The 8,126-nt window shown below is 34.9% G+C and overlaps 1 long non-coding RNA gene across 1 annotated transcript; it reads right to left on the bottom strand.

Annotated features, from left to right (window-relative positions):
- Positions 1-1,860: 1,860 nt before the first annotated feature.
- LOC126740806 (uncharacterized) lies at positions 1,861-3,769 on the bottom strand. Its single transcript, XR_007662005.1, has 2 exons — positions 3,528-3,769; positions 1,861-2,609 (listed from the first exon to the last, which is right to left on the bottom strand). It is a non-coding gene; the product is annotated as an uncharacterized LOC126740806 (long non-coding RNA).
- Positions 3,770-8,126: the final 4,357 nt, after the last annotated feature.

The following is an 8,126-nucleotide window of genomic DNA, read 5'->3' as shown; positions in this document are numbered from 1 at the left end:
GTTTTTCTATTAAAAAAAAATTATTTACATATGTTTTTTTATTGTATTAATAAAACTGCAGCCAGAACCGAAAGAAAGCAAGTCATGAAAACCCAGATTTACAGAATACAGAATTATTCTGTAAATCTGTGCCCATGATACAAAATACAGTGCCTCTATCTATCGGAGAATGATTGAAACAAAACAGCTTCTGTAATGTACGGCAAATCGATGACGTGCTGCGCCATCTTTCGATCGAGCGGACAATTCAAAACAACTCAACACATTCATTTCAAGAAGGATTTTCTGTGACCTGTTATGAACTAACTACTCAACACGAAATATGAATTATGTTTAAGACTGACAGCGCCATCTCTTTAACCGGCGAAAAAGTAGAACCGTAGCACTCTTTACAGAAAACTAACTATACGGTAACACTAGGCGTAATGGGTTTGAAGTATACCATGAACGTGCGTCATAGAAAAACAACCTTTAGAAAAGAAAGCTAAATGGGAGTAATGTGTCCTGCCGTTGAAGTTGTTGCGATTGCCGACGAGATGGCGAGACAGTCTATATCGACCCGTTTTTTGCTAACAAGTTGTTGGCGCTAGAGGACAGTAGTAATGGTAATTTAGGTAAACAACCAAATTAAGAACCAAGGGGTTTATTCTGTGACGTGCGTCGAGATTTGATGTCCATGAGTTTGAAGGTAAAATAGTTAAATTAATTGAATGTAAATCATATTATGCTTCTTCAATAAGTGGATACTTTAATATTTCTAAAATATATAAATACGAGTTTTGAAAAATAAATGCAAACATTGATACGCTGAAAATAAAATTCAGGTCGGTCACATGGCGAACTTTAACGAATTTTATTTATTTATTTACAGGATGTCCCCATTCTAACAAATTTATAAAATAAACTATATCCTAACCCTAAATGTATATAATTATTCTGCCATCAACAAATACAATAAGATATATAATGAACTGAATCTGAGTATTAAATATCCAAATTATCTATACATCAACAATAATATACCTATTTAAATGTATATTAATATGTAACAGCCCAAGATATACAAATAAGATTAAACTTCCAGAAAAATTTAAGAACAAACTATCCTTGACCGAAAAGAAATGAAAACAACAATATATAGGTTTTCCCAATTGAGTAAAAAAAATATAAAACAACTAAAAACACACCCTTAAGAAAAATAATCAAAATAAGAAAAGTAAAATAAGTATTTGATATTTAACACATAGCACTTAGAGAGTAAACTCACTCGGTCACTTTTTAAGTTTTGAAGGTTTTAAATCAACTAAGTCAAAAACCTGATTAAATCTATTTCCCAACATGTGGAGTCGATTAATTGGAGAAAATTTACTATAATTTGTATGGTGACATTCCACTAGAAAAAGAGACATCTCTCTAAGGATTTTGGTATTGCACGTAAAGTTTATCCTCGATAATAATTCAGGGCAATCAATAGCAATTAATGAACTTGTGAAGAAATTTCATATCACACCTAGCTCGCTAGTCCTCAAGTGAAGTCATATGTAGCCTTGACTTAAGTTCTAATAAAGACGCATCTCGTACATTTAATCGCCAGGCACAAGTTCTGAAAAATTTGTTTTGGACCTTATCAAGACTGTAAATATGGTTAGCATAATAAGGGGACCAGACTATGAAAGAATAAGACACTACGAATAAGGCCGGTCGCACATTGGATACGAATTTGTATCGTACGTAAACGTACGATGCTAGTCGTACGAATTAAGTGCGCACACTGAATACGTTTTTCTCCGTCAAATAAGATAGGTGATAAGCAGGGATAAGCAGATGGATTGTAACTTTGAGGTAAGGAAGTAAAATATAGTTCTTTTATTCATACTTCTTTATTCAAAACATAACTTACATATTATATTAATTACTGGTGTTTGGATTAAATTGCATGCTGAGGGAGAGCACCTGTTGAGAATTGCGGACAAATATATTCTTGCGATAGTCCTTGTGCTTAATTATTTTGTGACATACTGAGATCAACATTAAACTGGGTCGAGTCACTAGATTGATTAAGCACTACCACAGGAGGTACAGCATTTTATTCGTCTATAAGAATTGTTGCAATTTTGATCTTACCAATGATTTGCGATGATTGGAGATATCTTTTAAAAACGGCAGAAGGCTTATTAGAAATTGGGCATCAGGATCATTTGTAGTCTCTTGAAAGCACTTTAACTTTTCCTCTTCAATCTGTAATAGTCTTGTATCGATTTCATCTGCCTGACGTGTTTTAATTTTTTTTCTAATTGAAGATTTAAAAGTCTTCTTTGGAATTTGTTCGCTACTTGGTTCCAAAGATTGACCGGGGGACGACGAAAGCATATAACTGCTACTTATATTTGAACTATCTTCTCCATCAGAACTGTTACACGTGTCTGGCACGCTACTTTTAAGTTCCCTTTTACACATTGTACTTCGAAGAAATAGCAGAAGCTGAAAATATGGCCATTTCGAATCGGGATCTGAAGTACTTGCTTGGCCAGATTTTTTGTTGCTGATGTTTTTGAGCTCCTTCCCAAAAGTATCTCGTAGACTTCGCCATTTCTTTTTTAGCTCATCAACTGAAAAATAAAATAAAATTTGTCTTTTATTACAAGTACCTAGCGACAGGTTCATCTTTCAAGACTCTTGGATATTCATTTAGAATTTCAGGCAATCCTGTTGGTTATATTGTACATGAAACTTGTAACGTTATTTGGGAAAATCTTTCCGAAATTCATATGAAGTTTCCATCAAATTAAAATATGGCTATTATATCTAATGATTTTTGGACAAAATGGAGGTTTCCTAATTGTTCTGGGAGTATTGACGGTAATAGGTACGGCATGTTTTGTAATTATAAATCATTTTTCTCAATTGTATTGCAAGCTGTTTAGATGCAAACTATAGATTTATTACTATAGATGTGGGAGCCTATGGCAAAGAGAGTGACGGTGGAATATTCTCTCATTCAAATATCTCAAGACAATTGGAAAATGGTGCTCTCAACGCAAGCCAGGAAAAAGTATTACCAGGCATTAACATAGCTTTGCCTCACTTCTTAGTTGGTGATGAAGCTTACCCGTTAAAGACATATCTCATGCGTCCCTATACCCAAAGAAATTTGGGACCGGAAGAAGAAATATTTAACAAACGCTCAACAAATACACGGCAAGTTGTTGAGTGTGCCTTTGGTATTCTGAGCAGCAAATGGAGATTATTATTAAAAGCAATTGAAGTAAATCCCGATCGTGCTGATGTCATAATAAAATGTATATGTTTACTTCATAACGTTATAATTGATAAGGAAGGTTTTTATGATTTGCCTGCATGAAACACCACTGCAACAAAATAAAATTAAAAACAGATTCATGACTGCAGGAGAGAATAGAACCACAACGAGAGCCCACAACATCAGGGATGCACTTAAAAATTATTTTGCTCGTAACACTAACATTTATGTGTTAATTATTAATAGCCGTATTAATAAATTTACTTACCAAATATTTTAATTTCTGTGGATATTTATAGCCATGCCTTACGCCGAAGATCTCGTAAGTAATAACTTGAATCTTTCTGATCCCACAAACATTTGTGATTGTAAACCAAGTTAATTAGTTTTTCTACATCCATGTCTATATATTTTATTTAATTAATGTAATAAACACACGAAAAATCCCAACAAGTTTAGATTGACTTCGGACGTCGGAACTAGACGTACGGATACGTACGATTAATTCGGATCCAGTCTGCGCACTGTCATAATACTTGAAAGGTTGAGATCGTTCGGGCGTGTACGTACGTATTCGCACGAGTAAACTTCGTACGAAAACGCGTGCAGTGTGCGACCGGCCTAAGTGTAAGATATAATTTTCTGAAGGCTGCCACTGAAAAGTCTTGAGTATTTCTGGTTATAAAACCAAAACCGATTCCAAGCGATCTATCGGTTTTAACTGCGGTTAAGCCCTTGGTTGACCTTGAACAGTCCCTTTACAACATAACCAATCATGTCCGCTTGGACGTGTTTAGTTGAAGTAATTTCGTAACTTGTCAGCTGTCACACACGCTTAACAGTCATCATTTTGTCATGTTGTTTGTAAATAATACCCCAGACGCCAGTAATGTTATATTTAATTAGTTCTTAAACATAAATATCAAAAAAGGAAACCTATTAGCCATAATAAATTTTGTGTCATCTTCTTCTTCTTCCTCAAATACAATGGACTCGCGTCGTATTTCGACGGCCGCCCAATATTGAGCTTGTGTCATCTTAAAAAGGAAATAATTTGTTGTTTGTTTTTATATTTTCCCGCACTTATTTCAATATTTTTGACATTTGATGTTTAGAAAACAGCTTCGGATGTGGGTGATTGCTGTTCCAAATTGATGACGTATAAAGAGCTAATTGGTGACGTCACGTATCTCGACACGGTTATAACTATAACCGGTTGGACGTGTTTGGTTAATACCATTAAGGAACGGTAATTACCGATAGACCGCTTGGAATCGGTTCAAGAGTACGAAGGGCTTTACTAGAAAAACTATCTATATGGGGTATGAAAGTCAGGGAACTGTCAAATCACACCCCCAAATCTTTAATTAGCGATACTCTTGAAAGCATATTACTATTTATGTGGTAGTCAAATGGGAGAACTTTTCTAGATGTAGTAAAAGAAATGATAAAACACTTATCCTTATTAAGATGTAAGCCATTTGAGATAGACCAATTGTATAGAGAATCTATGTCTGATTGTATCATCAGGCAATCAGCAAAGTTTAAAATATGTAAAAATAGCTTCAGGTCCACTGCAAATAATAGGAATTGGCAAAATTTGATAATACTAAAAATATTGTTAATAAATAAATTACAGAGTAGACCCCAAATCTGACTCCTGAGGCACCCCTGAAGTGACCAAAATAGGAACTGAAAGTGAACCTCATAAAAGGATACAATTTGTTAATGTAGGTAACTATTTAGCCAAGAAAGAAACCACCTAGGGAAACCATAGCATCTTAATTTAAAAATGAGCAATGAGTGGATGACTGTGTCAAAGGCCTTCGAGAAGTCAGTATAGATGGAGTCGACCTGATGACCGTTCTCGAAAGCCCTGACAATGCTATACAATATAAGGTTTGTAGAAGTAGAAGTAGTTATATATTGATGTTACTAGAAAAGTGGTTAATAGGCTTATTTTAATCATAATAAAATGTTCGTTACTAATAAACAATGATTATTGCTATAGTTGAAATAAAAAAAAAAATGTTGAAGTGCAGTAAATGCTCTTAACGTCAGTATAACAATATCCAATATAATATGTCACTGGAAAATACATAAATGATTATAATGAACAAGATAACAAATGAATACATTTCAAGAAAATTTGAAAAAAAATTGTTTATTCTTCTTTTCAGTTTTTCTCTCACTTTTAATTTTTTCGTTGGTGGCTCCTGAACCCAATTATTATTCATGGGAAAGTTGGATGACATGCTTCCAACTGACACTTCTTCAAGGTCCTAGATAAAGGTGCTTGGTGCGCTAATGCGATTTGATCTTTTATAAACTTGTGACGAAGGCTCATCAACATCATCGTCGATTTTTATGACAACAGGCAGATTGCTGCAGTTTTCTCTTGCACATTCATGCGAAGCAGCTATGGATGCAAGAAAAACTCCGGCTTTTCTGTATCCGTAGATGCTCGTCTGACATTTGCAGGAAATGACCATTGAAATTATTCTTTTAAGGGACGGCTCTTATGGTGGTCATCACAGGTTGGATTCCTCTGTCTGCTTTTTTTCTAACCCGACTCCGAAGAATTTAAAGTATTGCCCAGCCACAACTATACTTACAAAAAAACTCTCCTGCTGTGCTGGTTTGTAGTATCGACAGACGGTAGCCCTGCTAAATTAAAGTTGTTTGTTTTTCGAAGCTTGTACGAATGCGGTGTATCGCCGTCTTTGCAGCGAATCTTTCCAAAAATTAGCTAGCCTGCGGCATCTATGTTGTGGGAATTAAATAAAAATTCCACATCGGTTTAATAGAATTTAATGTGAAATGAAAAGTAAAACCTGATTAACAAAAAATATGACTGATACCACAGAACACAAATAAAGAGAAATGCGTGCTGCCTAATGAACAGACAGAAATTCCGTTAACAGCTTAATTGACGTTGTTGACAAATACGGAGGCAACCATCTTGGGTGGCGTGTGGCGGGAAATTTAAGCCTGATCCAGAATTACAGAAGTTACCTGACGAGTGGTGAAATATATTTAAATAGAATTTTATTCAATTTTAAAATTAACAATACGCTTATCAGTTTAGACATACCCGCATTTTATTAAAATCGTTAATTTTAAATGTTGGAAAAAAAAAATAAATATTGCATCTCAGACATCCCTCATCACTTTATTCAAGAATTACCACATCAACTAAAATATTATTTAATTTAAATTTGGTTCTCAAGACCTTGCTTATTTAGGACATTTAAGATATTTAGATATACAGTGTGTCCCACTTAAGGGTTAGCCACCCCTCTAAAATTTTTGTTTTTTAACCAATTTTCAAAAACTTTTTTTTGTTGGATAGATGGTCAAAAAGGGCACTTATGAGCCAAGTTCGACATTTAGAGAAAGCAGGTCATGGCCTACTGTATTCAAGTTTGAAGTGCGAAAAATCGAGAAGTAGTATTAGCGATATTTATTTTTGAAAAATGGTACTGGATTATTGTTTAGGACCACTTAAAGCATAAGTGTACCAAATTTGGTTATGATAGTATACAGGGTGTTGAAATAAATTGGAGTCAAATTTTTAAAAGGCGCAATAACATTGGTAATGACATCTGGAGCAGGTCGATCTGAAACTGACGAACACAAAAACTCGTGTTCTTGAAATATGTCCCGATCAAAAGGAAAAATTCCACTTTTACGAAAGCCAGACTTTATATTTTCTGGTGTAGCAGCACGATCCCAGGCCTTTGAGCATAGCTCCGCAAGTGAGTAAATAGAAAGAGGTTCATTTGGATGAGTCATCATCCAAGAATTGGCAGCTTCGGAAAAATATCTCTTGAAAGGTCCAAAAACAGATCGGTCTAGAGGTTGTAATTTATTTGATGTATGCGGAGGTAAGGTCAAAACTTCAATACCATTTTCTTTGCAAAATGTTATGCCATCATCACTTAAATGGGATTCATGGTTATCCAAAATCAGTAACACGGGGTTATTATTACTACATCTGATATTCCGTTGGAAAAACTGAAGAACTTTAATAAAATTATCTGTTGTCATCCAGCCAGATTTATTCACAAGACCCATAGATCCTTGCATAGCTCCAGACATCATGCGGTGCTCGTCAAAACGTATTCTGGGAAAAATCCATACTGGTGGTAATGCATTTCCATTAGCACAAATTATTCCAACTTGGGTTACTAGCTCACCGCGTTCTCTAAATGTTACTTGCCCTATTTGCTTTTCTCCCTTTTTTCCTACAATTTTTTTAACAGGCGGTACTGTAGTAACCCCTGTTTCGTCTAAATTAAAAATTTGGCTTGCCTCATAGTTATGCCGGCTGTAAACAGTTTTGAGCTTGCCAAAGAATTCCCCAACAACTATTTTGTTAAACGCCGTCATACGAGCAAGAGATGTTGCTTCCGGTTTTCGAATTGAGAGTTCTGAATTTCTCCTCAAAAAACCGGCAAACCACTCCTCGCCAGCCATTGCTTGTGTTGCCCAAGAATTCGGGATTAAAAGCTTATTTCGAGACGCAAACTGAAATGCTAGTGGTCTAATTTTTTTTGGAGTTAATCCATAGAACATAGATGAACATTTGAGTAAATATTCAGCTTATGCTTGTTCCATTTCTGGAGAAAAAATTTGACGATGTTTAAAATTTGGTTTTAAAGATATATTTTCTATCCCCTGTTCTCTAGCCCTTTTCACATAAATAGCTAAACGAGACTTAGTAACATTATACCTCTCAGAAACTTTTCGCAAGCTACTAATATTATTTAAGACATCCTCTACAGCTCTTCTTAGATCTCCTTCAGGGAATTCCCTGTCGGTTTTCTTTTTATACTCTGAAATCTCTCTCTCTCTTTCTTTTTAT

Source organism: Anthonomus grandis, chromosome 9 (assembly GCF_022605725.1).
Source record: "Anthonomus grandis grandis chromosome 9, icAntGran1.3, whole genome shotgun sequence".
Taxonomy (NCBI): domain Eukaryota; kingdom Metazoa; phylum Arthropoda; class Insecta; order Coleoptera; family Curculionidae; genus Anthonomus; species Anthonomus grandis.
The sequence above is the reverse complement of the archived record's forward strand: the minus strand, read 5'-3'. Positions and strand labels throughout refer to the sequence as shown.